A 19387-nucleotide genomic window follows, 5' to 3' on the forward strand; every position below is an offset into this window, starting at 1 on the left:
GTCTCCTGCACTGGCAGGTGGATTCTTCACCACTGAGCCACCAGCAAACACTCTTAAAAGCATATCATCCTGAAGGCCAGGAAGAGAGGCCCAGTACATGTTCCGTCTGCCTCCTGAGCTGGGTCCGGGACACGTCTTCTGGGCAGCTACCAGGGAGCATCATGGGTGAGGGGGATTGCCATCCCTGCAGCCAGGGTCATTCCTTGAAGCCCACGAGCCATGTTCTCTGTGGCCCTCAGGAAACCCGTGTGTGTCCTTTTAAAGGGGACTTTAACCTCAGGCCCTCTGCCAATGCTGGGACCACAGCAGTCCTCAGAAGAGACCCCCATAGCCGCACCCCTTCCTGAAGTCCCGCTTGGTGACGTGCCTCTCCGGCCATCTGCAGCCTCTTCCTTCCTGAACCTGTCCAGCCCTTTCCAGAGGCCCCACGGGAATGTGAGTAGCACTCCCCTTCTGAGTCCCAAGCTGTTAGTGGGGAGCAAGACTTCTCTCCAACCTCCAGCTGTCCTCACCCACCACCCTGGGGGTTTTATTTCTGTTTACTCCAAGCCCACCAGCTGTGAGCAGACTTCCAAGAGCCCTCACCCTCTGCTCCCAGGGTTGGTGAGAGCCTCCCTCCTACCCAGAGCTTTCTTGGTAGCCCTCCCTGGCAGCTTCTGCCCAAAGCTGGCGGCTTCCAACAGAGCAATAAACCACTCCCAACACTGGGTCCCATCTAGTCCCTCCTTCCCTTCTACTGAGCTAAAAAGAACCCTGAGGGAATTCCTGTTATTAAGCTGTAAAGCAGGAAGGCAGATTCCAAAGAAACTGCTCCAAAGTACTAGAGCAAGAATGAGTATTTCAGGATTTGGAAATGGAGATCCTCGGAGACCAGACTTCTGAGAGTGGGCACAAGAGCAGCGATCTGAGCATGTGTCGTGCCAGCTTTTGCAAAACAGAGCACTGGTTGGCAGGGGCGAGAACAACAAGGCCTGAGGTTCCCTTGAGAAGGTCGGAGGGATGATTTTTCAGAAGCTCAGCAGGACAAATAGGACTTCCTAGCTGGAGCGAATGGGCTTGGGGGAAAAGCCGTGAGAATAGGGTGGAGATTCAAGACAGTTCAGGAGGGACTTCTGGGTGGTCCAGTGGTTAAGACTCTGTGCTCCCAATGTTGGGGGCTGCGGTTCAATCCCTGGTCAGGGAACTAGATACCACAGGCTGCAGCTACGTGTTTGCATGCTGCAACTAATGAGCCCGTGTGTGTGTGTGTTCAGTCACTTCGTTGTGTCCAACTCTGGGACTCTATGGACTGTAGCCCACCAGTCTCCTCTGTTTACGGGATTTCCAGGCAAGAATACTGGAGCAGGTTGCCAATTCCTACTCCAGAGGATCTTCCCGACCCGGGGATCAAATCCAGGTCTCTTGCGTCTCCTGCACTGGCAGGCGGGTTCTTTACCACTGGTGCCACCTGGGAAGCCCAGTGATCCCGTGCTCAGTCACTCAGTCATGTCCGACTCTTTGCGACCCCTTGGACTTCAGTCTGCCAGGCTCCTCTGTCCATGGAATTCTCCAGGCAACAATACTGGAGTGGGTTGCCAAATGATCCCATACGCCCCAACAGAGTTGGAAGATCCTGCATGCCACAACCTAGATCTGGCATAGCCAAATAAGTGAATAAATAAATATGTATTTTTGAAAAAAGATAGTTCAGGAAAATACAGTCTTTTACTTACACATATGTGTGCAAACATATACACACACACACACGCACTCACACTGCTGCCTACTCTCAAATGGCACCATTGTCTGGGCTTCTGTGTCCTGGGACTCATAGGGACAAAGCCTGCCCTCCCCTCAGCAGGAAGCCACGTGGGACTTCCAGTGGCCAGCACATGTGATGTGAGCCTGGGAGTCTACGCTCACTGGGTTTCTCCGCATTCATTGCTCAGTCACACCTAGAGAGGGGCCTTGAGTTTGCTCGGCAGTGAGGGCCTGTTCTGGTGTGTTGGGGCCTTACAGCAGGCTGAGGCTGCTAGTGCCCAGAAGCTGGGCATGCTGAGAAACCCCTAAGAATGTGAGTCAGCCTCAGTGGGGTGGGGAGGCATCCACTTGGATGGCCGCCAGGTTGCCTCCCTCTCCTGCATGGGTCAAATGGCTCCCTCCCTTCCGAAGCCTCCCTTCCTATGAAGCCCTCACTGTCACAGACTGGTGTGGCTCAAATCCCTGATGGCATCTGGCCAGTGGGTCACCCCAGTGGGGCGGAGCTGGGGGGGGATGGCTGCTGGCCACACAACTGCTCCTTAACTCAAAGGCCATTGCTGATTCTGGAGAGATCTTCTCCCCTTGAATCCCCAGCCTTTCCATGGATGAAGATCTCTATTTAGAATCTGGAAAATAAAAAATAAAAACCATATACTGGCTCCTTCCCCGAGATATATCTAAGAGTAGATGCAGTTCTAATGATTGCTGATAAAGAAAATAAAAACCAACAGAAAGCTGCTCTGAATTTGGTTATGTTTTTAAATGATGCTTGTTAGCATCACAAACACATCTACACATATCTGAAAAAAAGCGCTAAAGGGCATGTAGGAGCTTGAATTACAGATGATGCTCAGATCCAGTCCCCAGGGTCCTCGGGGTGAGGGCCATAGGTTTATAAAATCAGAAAGCCCCCCAGCTCTCTAGGAGAGCTGGACTTGGCAGTGTGCATGTGCGCGCGCGCGCACGCACACACACACACACACACACACATACACACACATTCCTGCTTCACTCTGGCTAGAGCTGGCCCTAGAGGATCAGGCTGTAAGGTGTCCAGGTGATCTCTGAGACCCTCCGTGAAACTCTAGGTTTCAGTGATAACGATGCTGAGATCAGGGCCTTCCAAAAAGGATGCGAGATATATGTATATGCAAACACCCACAGTAGAATATTACTCAGCCATAAAAAGAAACGAAGTCATGCCATTTGCAGCAACATGGATGACCTTAGAGATTGTCATATTAAGTCAAGTAAATCAGACAGAGAAAGACAAATATCATATGGTATCGTTTATATGTGGGGGTAAACGAATGATATAAGTGAACTTATTTACAAAACAGAAGTAGACTCACAGACATAGGAAACAAATGCATGCTTATCAGAGAGGACAGTAGAGGGTGGGGGTAGGCAGATTAAGAGCTTGGTCTTGACATATACACGCTACTATGTATAAAGCAGGTGAACAACAAGGACCACTGGTCTAGCACAGGGAGCTATATTCAGTGCCTTGTAATAACCTATAATGGAAAAGACTCTGAAAAAGTATACATTGGGTTAGCCAAATAGTTCAAGTTTGTTCAAGTATTTTGTAACATCTTACGGAAAAACCCAAACAAACTTTTTGCCCAACTCCACATATACACACATATACACACACAAATATATGTATGCTGCTGCTGCTGCTAAGTCGCTTCAGTCGTGTCCGACTCTGTGCGACCCCATAGATGGCAGCCCACCAGGCTCCCCCGTCCCTGGGATTCTCCAGGCAAGAACTCTGGAGTGGGGTGCCATTTCCTTCTCCAATGCAGGAAAGTGAAAAGTGAAAGTGAAGTCGCTCAGTCGTGTCCGACTCTTAGCGATCCCATGGACTGCAGCCCACCAGGCTCCTCCCTCCGTGGGATTCTCCAGGCAGGAGTACTGGAGTGGGGTGCCATTCACACACACACAAATGCGTATATAACCGAATCACTTTGCTGTACACCTGAAGCTAACACAGCATTGTAAATTAACTATACTTCACTTAAAAGTGGTTAAAAAATGAACCTCACCGGTGGTGCAGTGGATAAGAATCTGCCTGCCAATTCAGGGGACAGGGGTTTGACTCCTGGTCCGGGAAGATACCTCATGCCACCGAGCAGCTGAGCGTATGTGCCTCAACTGCTGAGCCTGTGCTCTAGAGCCTGAGAGCCGCACCTACCGAGCCCACATTCTGCAGCTCCTGGAGTCTGCATGGCCTAGAGCCTGTGCTCTCCAACAAGAGAAGCCATCATGAGGAGAAGCCCGAACACCGCAGTGAAGAGCAGCCCCACTCTCTGCAACTAGAGAAAGCCCACACGCAGCACTGGAGACCCAGTGCCACGAAAAATAACATTTTAAAAATGGTTAAAAACTGATAATAACACTCTAATCAGCTTCTTAAAAGTACAGATTCTTGTATCAACCTTGGGGCAAATGGATGAGACTCTCCAGGACTTGGGTCCAGGGCTGTATTTCTTTAAAGCTTCCCAAGGCTGGGCAACACATAAAAAGACAACTCTATCAACCCTTTATGTGCATCCAAAGAAAAATCCCAAATAAATTATGGCTTACATAAAGAACACTACAGCATTAGTGTGTTGGCTCCTGCTGGAATTATTCCTCATTCTGGGTAAAGCTTTTCTTTGATTCCTTTGTTGTCTGGGAGCAAAGTTTCAAGACAACACGACACGGAGGCCAAAGGACTGCTCATCCCTACCATCTCTCTACCCAAGGTGCAATTTCTCCTGAGCCTGAATGTCCTGGGCTCCAGTGTCGGTGGCACCCTTGATCCAGAGGTGGACTTGGAGGGGTTTGCCTACAATCCATAGCCAGGTCTCAAGGGCATGACTGAGGGTGGGGGTGGGGTGTTCTGAGTGCTAGCTTTCTGAAAGCAGAAATCACAGGTCTGGAGCACAGCCTACCTTGGCTCCTTCCTCCTTCAGAACATGAGGAATGAAACTGTTCTCTAAACAATAAGCAAGCCTGGTCTTCAAAGACTGGTTAGAGATGGAAAGTGTGCAGATCTACGCAATGCTGCTATGTGAGTGCCACAGATCCTGGTGAAACCAGCCTGAGAACATGAGCCCTGGTTTATTCTCTCTGTCTGATCCCCTGAGAAGGAAAAATCATCACATGATGGGGTTAGGGTGTCCAGGAGGCTGCCAGAACAATGGCTTCTGAATTGGTTCACTGGTCTATCAGTTTAATTTAGTAGTGCATGGATGCTAAGCTGCTTCGGTCGTGTCCAGCTCTTTGTAACAAGTAACAGCTTAAAAGAGAAAACCTTGGGATTGCTCCAAGAGAGGCCCGAAACACTGATCAAAGTTACACACACTCTTGAAAAGAATCTCTTGGCAAACTAGGAGGAAAGAGAATTTCCTTAATGTGATTCATCGTACAGACCAGAGTAAACCTGGAACTTAAGGGTGAAGCCTTAGAAACATTCCTTCCATTTAAGGATGAAATAGGACATGCATGCCCACTCCTCCACCATTAGTTCTGACCCTGGGGTTGACCCAGTCTTCATTTGTAGTGGACATGATCCTCCGACATAGTCCAAGAAGATCAGTGGACAAACTCTTAGAGCAAATACAAGGGAGGCTTAGGATGGCCAGATTCAGGCAACCCCATAGGAAATTGTCAAGTGGCCAGTGTCCCAGAATGACCAGTAACATAAAAGAGATTCTAGCCATGATAGCAACACAAATTATAAAGAACACAGGAACACACATAAGAGACAATGTGCAGAATTGCTAAGGGGAAAACAGTAAATCTCTACTGAAAGATACAAACAGCTCAATCAAATGGAGGCATGACTTTCAGGGGTTAGAAGACTCTGTAGGCAGTTGTGTCCATAGATCTGGAGCTGAGATAAAGGGAGGTGATAAATGGACTAAGGCATCGTCCCACGGGTGTGAGTGATTTCTTCAAGGAAGAATGTGGACACAGAGCAGAAAGCAGGGTAGCTTCACATGGAATGCTGCAGGTCACCAAGCCAGAGAAATGGATGGGAGACAGGACAGTGTGAAGTCACTGAAGCCCAGGAAGGAAGCAGTGTCGAAGCAAGGAGTCCCAATGGTATCAACTGCTGATGAGAGGTCAGGAAGACTGGGGTTGACCTCAGGTCAACTACATTCAGTGAGCAGGAGTTAATTAGTGACCTGCAAAGGAGTAGCTTTCTTGGGATAGATAGTGATGTTGAGATTCCTTCACCAAACAGCCCATCCACAATATCCTTTAGCGACCCTCCAGGGGATTCCCCATTTGAGTTTCTAGACCACATTTTAGAACTTCTGAGCAGCTTTTAGACCTCGTTGTAGTCATGTATGGATGTGAGAGTTGGACTGTGAAGAAGGCTGAGCGCCGAAGAATTGATGCTTTTGAACTGTGGTGTTGGAGAAGACTCTTGAGAGTCCCTTGGACTGCAAGGAGACCCAACCAGTCCATTCTGAAGGAGATCAGCCCTGGGATTTCTTTGGAAGGAATGACGCTAAAGCTGAAACTTCAGTACTTTGGCCACCTCATGTGAAGAGTTGACTCATTGGGAAAGACTCTGATGCTGGGAGGGATTGGGGGCAGGAGGAGAAGGGGACGACCGAGGATGAGATGGCTGGATGGCATCACTGACTCGATGGATGTGAGTCTGAGTGAACTCCGGGAGCTGGTGATGGACAGGGAGGCCTGGCGTGCTGCGATTCATGGGTCACAAAGAGTTGGACATGACTGAGCAACTGAACTGAACTGAACAGATAGATGTGAGCTATCACACAAATAAAACTTCAGGTGCAGATTAATTTAACCAAACATTTTAAAAAGAAAATAATACTAATCCTGCAGAACTCAGAAAATGGAAACGGAGAGAAAACTTCTCAACTTATTCTATGGGACAGGCCTTACCCTAATATTCAAACTAGACAAACACATTACAAGACTATTATAGAACAACAAACCTTATAAGCCAAAACACAAAAGACACAAAATCTTTAGCAAATATTAGAAGGTTGAATTCAACAAAAAGCATTTTTCTACAAATCCATTAAAAATACATCATGGCCAACGGGAGCATATTCTACAATGTGAAGTTAGTTTAACATTTAAAATTCAACTGATGTAATTCCCCATATTAACAGACTAAAGAAAACCCATTTGATTATCTCAACAGATGATGAAAAAGCATTGGACAAATATAACTAAATTCAGCAACTTTTCATGATTAAATCTCTCAGAAAATAAAAAACAAAAACTTCAACAACTTTAACCTGACCAAAACCATCTGTGAGATACCTCCAACAAGTACCTTGTTTAGTAGTAAAAGACAGAATGCTTTCTCTCTGACATTGGAAACAAAGCAAGAATACTCACTCTCACTACAACTATTCAGTGTTGTAATGGAGGTCCTAGACAGTGTCATAAGGCAAGGAAAAGAAGTGAAAGGCATCCAAATTGAAAAGGAAAAAATAAAATGTCTTTATTCACAGATGACATGATTATATCTATATAAAAGCCCACAGAATCTATGAAAAACTACTAGAATTATTAAATGAGCTTAGCAAGGTCATACAAGATCAGTATACAAAAATCAATTACATTTCCACATATAGCACCAAACATTTAAAATGAAAATGTCATATACAGTAGCATAAAAAGGAAGGATATTGACAATGTGTGTAAGATCATGTCAAGTCAGCCCGTAACAGAAGGGAATGTGAGAATTCTCTGCACTATTTTTGCAGTTTCTTCAAGTCTTAAGTTATTTCAAAATAAGTTTTTTTTTTCAAGGATGACACTCACCTCCCCCAAAACAGCATGGCCACTGTGGTTTGCTTGGCAAGATCCCAGCAGGCATCCATCATTCCAGGTTTTGGGGGACAATACCAGGATGGATGCCAAGTTGGTATGACCCAGGCCCTGCCCCTCTCTGCTGTCTGCCCTCTGGTTCCATCCCTCCAAGTCCACAGAGGGCAGCTGGAAGGTGCATGAAACAGACACTGTGGCTGTCTTTCTACATTCTCTCTGTCCATGGAAGTTCCTCTTGGGTCCCTCCCTCTTTCGGGTTTCTCTCTCTCTCTCTTTTTTTAAATTTGTTTGTTTTTAAATTGAAGTATAATTGCTTTACAGAATTTTGTTGTTTTCTGTCAAACCTAGACATGAATCAGCCATCAGCTCAGTTCAGTTCAGTCGCTCAGTCATGTCCGACTCTTTGCGACCCCATGAATCGCAGCACGCCAGGCCTCCCTGTCCATCACCAGCTCCCGGAGTTCACTCAGATTCATGTCCATTGAGTCCGTGATGCCATCCAGCCATCTCATCCTCTGTTGTCCCCTTCTCCTCCTGCCCCCAATCCCTCCCAGCATCAGAGTCTTTCCCAATGAGTCAACTCTTCGCATGAGGTGGCCAAAGTACTGAAGTTTCAGCTTTAGCGTCATTCCTTCCAAAGAAATCCCAGGGCTGATCTCCTTTAGAATGGACTGGTTGGATCTCCTTGCAGTCCAAGGGACTCTCAAGAGTCTTCTCCAACACCACAGTTCAAAAGCATCAATTCTTCATCTTCACAGTCCAACTCTCACATCCATACATGACCACTGGAAAAACCATAGCCTTGACTAAACAGACCTTAGTCGGCAAAGTAACGTCTCTGCTTTTGAATATGCTATCTAGGTTGATCATAGCTTTCCTCCCAAGAAGTAAGCGTCTTTTAATTTCATGGCTGCAGTCACCATCTGCAGTGATTTTGGAGCCCCAAAATAGGTATATGTATATCCCCTCCCTCTCAAACCCCCTTCCCATCTCCCTCCTCATCCCACCCCTCTAGGTTGATACAGAGCCTCTGTTTGAGTTTCCTGAGACATACAGCAAGTTCCCATTGGCTATCTATTTTACACATGGTAATGCAAGTTTCCATGTTACTCTGTCCATACATCTCAGCCCCTCCTTCCCTCTCCCCATGTCCATAAGTCTGTTCTCTATGTCGGTTTCTCCGTTGCTGCCCTGCAAATAAATTCTTCAGTACCATCAAAAATAAAAGAAAAGAAAGAAAAAATAGTTGCTGAGAAGTTAAAGAAGATTAAATAAATGGAGAGATATGCCACATTTAAAGATTAGAAGATTCTTATTGTTAAGATGTCAGTTTTCCCAAAATTGATCTGTAGATTCAGCGCAATCCCAATCATAGACTCCTTAGGCAGAAAATTGATATGGAAATGTAAAAGACCTAGAAGAGTCAAGCAATGTTGAAAAAGAAGGAAAAAGAGGGCTTACAATAGCTGTTTTCAAGGCTTATTATAAAAGTACAACAGTGTGGTATTGACTAAAAGATAGCACAAATCAGGGGGTACACAAAAAAGAATCCAGAAATAGACTACAAGCATATTGTGAAACCATTTTTGACAAATATGGCCAACTGATTTTTGACCCAGGCGCCAAGGTAATTCAATGAGGAAAAGCATAGTCTTTTCAACACGTAGTGCTGGAAGTCTTGGATATTTGTACAGGAAAAAAAAAATATCAATCTCACTTTAGGCTACACACAAAAATTAACTCAAAATTGAACGTAGATCTAAACACAAAAGTTAGATCAATAGAATTTCTAGAAAATAGTGTAGGAAAAAGAATCTTCAAGACTTTGGGGTAGGCAAAGACTGAGGTGTCTTAGAAACACAAACAGCACAAAAATGTGCCGTTACTGAGGTGTAACCCAGTAGGGAGCAGGTGGTGACTGATTTTTGGTAAATCTGTCTTCATAAATATAAAATCTTCTGCTTTTCAAAAGATAGTATTAAGAAAAAAAAAAGCCAAACCACAAACTGGGAGGATAAATTCAAAAAGGTCTTGTATCTGCCAAATGTCTTGAATACAACTTCAGTCATGTATTCCTCAACGATATGTACAATTACTGTTGTTGTTGCTCAGTTGTGTCTGACTTTTTGAGACCCCATGGACTGTAGCCTGCCAGACTCCTCTGTCCATGGGATTTCCCAGGCCAGAGTACTGGAGGGGGCTGCCATTTTCTTCTCCAAGGGATCTTTCTGACTTAGGGATTGAGCCTGTGTCTCTCGTTTGGAAGGCTGATTCTTTACCACTGAACCACCAAGGAAGCCATATGTGCAACTGCCTCTCATTAATTCTGGTTCTGTACTGTGAGTTGACCCACTTGCTAATTTTCACCTGTAACTCCCAAATCAACCCTCATGGCACTTCTACAGCCGTATGTGGACATATGCAGACTACTTAGGAACTTGACTTGCCTGATACACAATTTTTGGCTGAGGTTGAACAAGGTGATGCTCTGCCTTCAGGTTTCAGCCCTTGTCCTGATATCAAGCATCCTTTTTATGGTCCATTTAGTGCCATGTGTTTTGCATTTTTGTGCCTTGTGTTGGTTATTTTGCTTTTTCAAATAGTGCCCAAGCATAATGCTGGCTGCTGTTGACTAAGTACCAAAAAGCTGCAATATGCCTTACAGAGAAAATGCCTGTGTTAATAAGGTTCATTCAAGAATAAATTAGAGTGCTGTTGACCGTGAGTTCAATGTGAATGAATCAACAAATTACATTAAACAAGGTACCTTTAAATAGAAACAGATAGAACAAATGATGTATTTGCCTGCTGGTGAAAATGTAGTGACCACAGGCTTACAGAACCCGATCCTATATTTACCCTAGGAGAAGTAGTTCACTATTTACTAAGCCAGTGTCTGTGGTAACTTTACCAAAATACTGCAAATAATGAGATTCAAATATATATCTGAGTGTGTGTGCGTGCGTGTGTGTGTGTGTCTGAAGCATTGTCCTATTGCACTCAAGATTTCAGAGTTGCAATTTCTTTCATGCTTGCAGGGAAATAATTTTCAATAAAGGCGGGACTACTTTATAGGCTCTGGGCTATGGCGGGCGTGGCGTGTTCCTGGAGGTCTGGCGCAGGCGCGCTGCTCCCTGAACCTCAGACTGACGGGCGGGGCAGCGTCTGTGCACACGGCCCACTACCGCCATCTTGGGTTGACTGCGGGGCGCAGCTTCTCCTCAAGGTGGCTGCCAATCAGGGTGTTGGTGAGGTGTTAGGTGCCAGGCATCTGCACACGGCTCCCTGTAGGCCACTGAAACTAGGTTTCACACAAAAGAAGAGGTTAGTCCTATCACCTGAATTCCAGCTTATTTGCCTTGGGGAGCTCATAGGTTGGTGGTGACCACTGTCGTGCTCTAAGTGGCTCAGCTCTGAACGGGCCTGGAGACGATTCTCCCGGAAGTCTGGCTGTGAAGGGGAAGAGCACAGTGGGCGGAGAGCTTTGGGGTCTTTTTGGTTTGATTGGGGCTGTTGCTGTTTTCTTGTATTTGGGTCTTGCTGTTACTCTGTGGCTCCATCGGTGTTGACCTTGGTCTTGTTTGGAGGGGCGGGAGCTGAGGTGTAACCCAGCAGGTAGCAGGTGGCGGCTGAAGGTTGTGGGCCGCAAGGGATGCTGGGAGGAGGACGGGGCTTGGGCAAGGGAAGGCCCCGCCCTCATTCCTACCCCCTCCCCCAACTCCCTAGGGCCCAAGAGGATGGAGGTAGGTTTGTATTATGGAAAGGACCAGGAGAAAGCAAAGAACCCAGCGAGGACAACCAAGCAGGAGATTCCTCTAAACAACTTCTTCCCTTTTTCCTTCTCCTCCTCCCTTTTTAAATTTTTAGTCCTTAGAAAAGTTTTTTTTTAGAAATAGGAGGTGAGGTCATTCTCTGTACTGGAGTGGGTAACCAACAGCGAGGTGAGAAGAGACCTGAGTTTCAAATCGATTTCAATTCGTGCATGAGCCACCATGGCTGGCTGAGGCCCTGGTGACTCTGGAGCCAGGCAGGTCGGTGGGACTTAAGAACACATCTGATGGTGTGGCTGTGTCAAATAAAATACAAGGTCCTTTTAGCCAGACTGTGAGGGGGTGTCCACTCTCTGGGGGTCTGTTCTCTCACCCTAGCTGGAAGAACAATCTCCTTGAGGGAAGTGTATCCGGGGTGGGAAGGATGGGGTCCTGGTGCCCACACATACTCTCTGGTAGCACAGTGATAAAATAATCCACCTGCCAGTGCAAGAGATGGGAGAGCCTTGGGTTCGATCCCTGGGTCAGGAAGATCCTCTGGTGAAGGAAATTTCAACCTACTTCCTGGAAAATTCCATGGACAGAGGAGCCTGGTGGGCTACAGTTTATGGGGTAGCAAAGAGTCAGACATGACTGAGGGCGCATGCATGCATGTGCTGAAATGCAAGCATCTTCAGGGGACAGTGGCCCTTTGAAACTCCAAAGGTGAACAGGGGCGTCTGAGAACCTGTATGTAGCTGGGGGAGTTGGGGAGACCCATCTTGGAGGGTACATGGGACTGTGGGGGGTGGAACATTTCTGCAGGGGTGGTTCCCCTGCCTGGGCACCTGCTCAACCTGCCTGGGTCAGGACTGGTCTCAGCCTCTTAGCAGTGACCTCAGCGGGCTGTAGTCCAAAGTCTGAACAGTGGAAGTGGTAATAGCGTTTGCCTGGTAGGATCGCTGTGAGATGACAGCAGAGAAGCGGTGGGGAGCTCTTAGCTTCAGTCCCATTGAGAACGCACGCTGGCCACTCGGGTCTCTCGTGTTTAACACAGGAAGGACAGAGCTGAGCAGGTGGTGAGGGGCAGAAAGGGCCCTAAGGTGACCTTAGGGCAGCTTTCTCATCTATCACCCCTCCCCACCTGCCTGGGGGTGAGGCCAGAAACCCCTGTTCTTCCAGTACAATTAGGGGGCTGTGCATACAGGACACCCTGTGGGGAGACCCGCTGAGAGGGTCAGGGCCCCTCCCCCAGAATCGAAGGCTGGAAACCCACCTGACTCAGGTGAGTAGGGTGAAGGGCAGGCAGCCCTATCTGAACATCTAAGCGACAAGGCCAGCTCCCCAGGCAAGCTATCTCAGAGTGCATTCTGGTCATTGTTTGCCCAAGGCGGGGTGCAGGCCGAGACTGGAGGCCCCTGCCCCGCTTTCAGGAGTCAGGGCTTGGCTAAAATATGTGGTCTGTCTACCTGTACTCCCCCTGCCTCCCAGCCCTTCCTGACCTGGGTGATAGGAATGAGTCATAGGAGGGGCCTCCAGGGCCTTTGCCTCCCTCTGCCACTTGCTCTCCTAGGAGTTGGTGAGAGTCCCTCAGTCTTTCTAGCCTCACTGTGTCCTGTTGTGGGCTGGTTCTGCAGAGAAGCAACCAGTCAAGGCGTCTTCTTAGGTGAGGTGCTTGCTGGCTTAAAAAGCAGAAGCTGGGGGTATAGAATGAAGGACACCCAAAAGTTGGAGCTGGCTGGGTGTGGGGACACATTGTCGTCATACAGGAAGATAAATGATCTGCACATGATTCTCAGGGATGGCCATGCCTTCCACCAGCTGCTGCTGGACGTGGTCTTAGGTGATCCACGAGGTTGTCATCGGTTCTCATCCCAGAGTTTGAAGGCGCAGGGTCTACTAGTGGCCCCAGAGCCTGGGCACTGTCCTACATTCACAGAGATGGCTCTTTTTGACCTCTGACCCTGCCTTCAGTGCAGGTTGTGAATTCAGCTCCTCCCTGTCTGTCCTGCCGCGGTGCATATGGGAGGAAGCAGTGGCGGGACCCTAAAAGAGGACGGTGTAATGCCCTCAGTTTCCTGGCAGCGGATAGTTAGATTGTTTCCGTGTCTTGGCTTCTGCTGTGAACAGGTGGGTGCCGGTATCTCTCTGAGACAGTGATTATCTTATGCTAAGAGAAGTTAAGTCAGACAGAGAAGAACACATCTGTATCATCTCACTTCTATGTGGAAACTAACAGGAAAAGAAAAGGAAATGGTAGAAACAGAGATCAGATTTATGGTTGCCAGCAGTTGTGGGTGGCAGAGGAGGGGGAGCTGGGTGAAAATGGTCAAAGGAACAAATTTCCACTCGAGATAAATAAGTCCTAAGCATGTATTGTACAGCATAATGATGATAGATGACAGTACACTTCTGTGTATTTGAAAATCATTAAGAGAGTAAATCTTCGAAGTTCTCATCCCCAGGAGAAAAGATTGTGTTAACTGTGTGAGTGAAGGTGAAGGTGAAGTCCCTCAGTCGTGTCTGACTCTTTGCGACCCCGTGGACTGTAGCCTACCAGGCTTCTCCGTCCATGGGATTCTGCAGGCAAGAATACTGGAGTGGGTTACCATTTCCTTCTCCAGGGGATCTTCCCGGCCCAGGGATCGAACCTGGGTCTCCCGCATTGGAGGCAGACGTTTTAACCTCTGAGCCACCAGGGAAGCCCATTAAGATGTTAATTAAACTAATCGTGGCAGCATTTCACAGCATATATATAGAGCAGTCATTATGCTGTACACTTTGAACTTGTCCAGTGTTATATGATGATTGTATCTTAAGAAAACTGGAAGGGAGACGAGGTGGGCAGCAGAGGCAGGAAACAAGGTGGGCGGCTGGCAGAGGAGGTGACTGGGAGGCCTGTGGCCGATTGCCAGCTCCAGTGCCAACTCATTGGGTGCACTGGCCAGTCTCTTGGCTTCTGCAGCCCCCCATTCTGCATCAGTAATGTCCCAGACCCCTCCCAGCCCTGCCCCCAGGACGGAGGAGGGAGGCTTCTGAGGTCTGGCTACTCATGCCAGGGCACCTGAGGGGCTGAAGGGTCTGGTCAGATGACTGTGACTCTGGCCATCCCAGTGCCCTTCACTTAGTGGTCAGAGGGCTCTGGCAGAAGTGACTTCCTTCCCAAGGAATTAAAATCTGGTTTACTATGTTAACCAAAATTTGGGGAATGAAGACTTAATTGGAAAAATGTGCGTTAGTTACTCAGTTGTGTCCAACTCTTTGCAACCTCATGGACTCTAGCCTACCAGGCTCCTCTATCTATAGGGTTCTCCAGAGAAGAAGACTGGAGTGGGCAGCCATTCCCTTCTCCAGGGGATCTTCCCAACTCAGGGATTGAACCATTGTCTCCTGCAGGCAGGAGAATCTGCAGGCAGATTCTTTACTGTCTGAGCCATGAGTGAATTGGGAAAAAGAGGCATTAATTTGTTTTTTTTTTTTTAGGACTGCAGCCCAGGAGACCCAGATTCAAGAAGCAGTTGAATTGTGTCAGACCACAAAATGGAGGGAACTTATAAAGGGAAGCCCACAAGGCCACAGTTTAGTTACGTGAGTTGCTGATCAAGAATTGTAATTGGAGCTGGCAGGAGGTAAGGATCAGCTGGAGTCAGAAATTATTGTGTAGTTAGAAGGGGGAACAACCTTGAGACCACAAGTTCACAGCTGGCAGATACTGTTTAAAAACAACTGGTGTCCTTGGTTTGATATAGTTCAGAAAAAAGTTGAAGTTGCCAGTGGGGCAAGGCTGTGTCTGAGACCAGATCCTTGATGGCCATGGGCCCTATTTTGTATGGCTGAACTGTGATTACTTCCTTATGATTTCAATCTGTCATAAACTAGGTGAAGCTATTTTAAAGTGCGTCATTACTGACTAAATATTCACTTTTGTGGGGAAAAGCAAAAGTATCAACCCAAATTTATGACAATGTCAGGGGAACACGGTTAATTAATAAGCACAATGCCAATAACCATCATCTGCCCTGGTTAGAAACAGGATCATTCTAGATCTTTCCCTCCTTTGTGCCCATCATGATGAGCCCAGCTAGCACTTCCGTCAGCCTTCCTTGGTTTTAGGTGCTTAGCTGAACCAAGTCCTTGAATCCTTCCAACAACCTGTGAGGCAAGACAAATATTCCTGTTCTGCAGGCAAGGGCCGTGAGGCTGAGTAAGAGGCCATACTCGTGTGCTGGCTCAGCATCCATGTCGTAAGCCACTGTCTTCCGTGGGATCACTCTCCCAGCCTAGCCTGTCTGTCCACCCCTCTTCTCCTACCATCCCCTCGACTGCCCAGACGCACAGCATCCCTCACCAGGAGAGTGGCCACTGTCCAGTGGGTGCTCACCTTCAGGGCCATGCCTTGGCCCTTCTAACCTCCTGAGACCTCACCTCCTCCACCTCACCTGGCGGATCACTGCCCTGGCTCTGCCTGGGGAAGCTTCCCTGCCTCCAGGTGCTCTTGTCGCAGACACACCTCCTTGGCAGGCTGGGCTTCCCCCTGGATTTCCCTGACACTCCCCGTGTGTGGTTTGGAACCTTCACTGTCGCCTGTCAGTGTTGTGGGTTTGAGGGATTTGCCTGGCAGCTCTGCACCCCCAGATCCTGTGAGATGTGGTACATGACAGGTGATGCTGGGGGATGTGGAGCTAGGTCCTTGGAACACCTGCTTCATCTGTGACCTTGGGTAAATCCTTTAACCTCTCTGTGTCTAGAGTCCTCGTCTGAATAGTATCCACCACATAGGGTTGTCATGAGGACTAACTGACTAAATAGAGAGCTTCAGGCAGCACAGGGCACGCAGTGTCGTTGGCGTGTCTTGTCCCATCACGTCCCTGGGTGCCTGCCTCCTTCCAGGCTCTCCTTGACTGTAAACCGACTGAAGGACATCTTGGAAGTTGAGCTCCCTGCATGTATCAAACCTCTCTGGGTACCACGTAGAGAGCCTGGCATTCTGATTGTCCCAGGTCATCTGTGAGAGAAGAGAGGTCAAAGAGAGAAGCCCTGGCATCTGTCTTCAGCACCCCAGTTCTTAGATGCTGCCAGGACCATATGATGGAGACAGAACAAAGCCCGTGGATTATGTGGAGAGAGTGGGGAAAATCACTTTAAATCTTTTTCTCAAGTCATGCTATTTCAAATGCCTTGGGCAGATGCCCATGTGTACAGGAACACTTGGCGAGCCCACAGGCTCTTTGTGCCCTCAGAGGCCCCATTGTGACCCCGAGCCGCCCCGAGCAATTCCGTGAACAACAATCCCTTGTGTGGGCCTGGAGGCTGCACCAGCCTACGGCCCACGGCTGGCAGTGGGAACCCTCTGTCCCGATAAGGTCACCATGAAGTGTCCTTCAATCCCTCATTTGGGCTTTTGTGGGGATTCTGAGATTCTTGAGAGTCCCTTGGACAGCAAGGAGATCAAACCAGTCCGTCCTAAAGGAAATCAACCCTGAATATTCACTGGAGGGACTGATGCTGAAGCTGAAGCTCCAATACTTTGGCCACCTGATGTGAAGAGCTGACTCACTGAAAAAGGCCCTGATGCTGGGAAAGATTGAAGGCAGGAGAGGGAGGCAACAAAGGATGAGATGGTTGGATGGCATCACCGGCTCAACGGACATGAATTTGAGCAAGCTCTGGGAGATAGTGGAGGGCAGAGGAGCGTGGTGTGCTGCAGTCCGTGGGGTCACAAAGAGTCAGATACGACTTAGTGACTGAACAACAACCACCACAAACCAGGCATGTAACGTGAATCTCAACTCCTCTAAACTGTGTCCTCCCCAGGAGAAGGGCAGATCTGTTGCAACTGTGAGCAGAAGGGGGTGGGGGAAGGGAAGGGTATTAGAAGATAGTTCCCAGAGGGGGACTATATGTGGCTGAAGCCCCCACCAGGCCACCTGCCCGCCATAAGAAACACCTTCCGGATGTCCCCCAGAGTCCCCGAGAAACACAGGGTCCACAAGACTGGAGTCACAGGTGGAAGCCTCCAGAATGTCCGGGTGGGATGTGATCCAGAGCAGCGTCTCCTTCCTTTGGTTCGTGATGCAACCCTCACCCTCGTTTATAGTCACTGTGGTTTGTTCTGTGTTGCGAGCTTTGGCTCTCGGTCATGCACAGACACTGGCTTCTTCTTACCCCTTTCTCAGGTCCATGGAGGATCTTAGCTCTTTGTTCTGTGAACTTAAAGACACCCAAAGTGTCACCTGGACTGGGGTCCTTGGGACCCAGCTGCGTGGCCGCCTGCAGACTCCGCTGGTGGTCCAGGGCTGCCCCTGTGCCCGGTGTCACCCCCCCACCGATGTCCTGTGCCCACTGGCCTCAGGTCCACTACAAGGTCTTGTCTCACTGTCACTTCCTGAGAAGCCAGAGGACAGACCTTCGTGGGGACAGGTCTGGGCACCTGAGGGCAGGGAGTGACTAGAGAGCTTCAGGGGCAGAGGAGGCCAGCCCCACCAGCTCCATTTCTGACCAGCGAGCGCACCCATCTCCCTGCCTGTGGAAGGACAGTCGTGGCTGTGTCCTGTGCCCAACTGGGAGGATGACAGGAGGCGCTCTATACGGGAGCTGCCTGGCCCAAGGCAAGAGCCTTGTTACACCCATTGCAGAGAGGAGGCAAACCGAAAGCTCAATGAAACTCCAGGTGATAAAGATGACTCAGGATAGGAGGAATGAGAAGGTCGTGTCAGAGAATCTTCTGCAAAGCTTGGGACTAATGAAGGTTTAGAGTTAGACAACTGGCAACTGAAAAGGGGGAAACAGAGAGCATGTTGAAGTTCCTTTAAACTGGGTAATTGAAAAAGCATTCAGTTAAGCCTCTGGTTTCTTTCTTTCTTTTTTTGATGGGGTTGAATGTGAGCGCCTATTAGCATCTTGGCACATCATGAGAAAAATGAGACTTCCCTCAGTCAACACTTAATCGGAAATTTTGTTAAATATGTGTCAAACTTCCTATCATTTCTTAACCTGTACTTGTATTTTTCAGGATATAGCCCCTGTCCTTTTGTTCCTAATACTATAAAATTTTAAACTTAAATGGACTCAGTGAAAATGGCCTTTTCTGGTACAATTACATGGGATAATAGCTCCTGAAGACACCACTGAGACCCAGTTTAGTCACAGGTCCCTATACCAGAAGGGGAGTAAGATGTCAAGTAAGATGTCTGCTTGAGGTTTGACTCTTTGTTCTGCGTGCCCACTCGGAAGCGATTGTCCAGCCTCTGCCCCTTCACCTCCACGCTGGGACCTGACCAGCCTCTGAGGCACTTGTTTTGGTGTCCCAGCTCGGGAACATCATTAACATCTTTGATTGAAGTGATAATGGAGCATTTCATAACAGGAGCTGAGCTTTTAGCATTTCTAGCTGAGGGCCCGCCTTCCTCATCATCCTCTTTCCTTCTGACCCAGACAACTCATACCCAGCATGGCACTGCCACTTGTCATCATGCTTCCTTTCACGTGGTAGCCCAGTCCCCTTTATCTCCTATGGAGTGACCCAGGGAAATTCTAAAAGCAGTTTCTAATTCACGTTCCTAATGGGAATAGAACACAGAACATTGTTGTTTAGTCGCTAAATTGTGTCCTAATCTTTTGGACACTATGAACTGTAGCTTGCCAGGCTCCTCTGTCCATGGGATTTTCCAGGCAAGAATACTGGAATGGGTTGCAATTTCCTTCTCCAAGGGATCTTCCTGACCCAGGGATCAAACACGTGTCTCCTGCCTTGGCAGGAGGATTCTTTACCACTGAGTCACCAGGGAAGCCTGATATAGAACATACTGCCCAGAAAATTTCTGATCAGTTTTTGTATAGAGTGAGAAGAAATGTCTGCCCATTTTCTTTTGGCGTAAGGACTTTCTCATTGAGTACAGGCTCCTTTGTTTTGTAGGAAAAAGAAGGGGTCCCCCAGGCTGATAGCTTGGTGAGTTTCTAGAAAGAGTGAAGCCATCTGACCTCCCTGTTAGCTGGGGAGAATGGGATACCCTCTCTGGGCTCTTGGAGATGCAGGGGCCAGGCACACACAGCTGTCATCTGAAGTGCCCTTTGCAGCTGCCTCT

The sequence above is a fragment of the Ovis canadensis genome, chromosome 3 (genome assembly GCF_042477335.2).
Source record: "Ovis canadensis isolate MfBH-ARS-UI-01 breed Bighorn chromosome 3, ARS-UI_OviCan_v2, whole genome shotgun sequence".
NCBI lineage: Eukaryota > Metazoa > Chordata > Mammalia > Artiodactyla > Bovidae > Ovis > Ovis canadensis.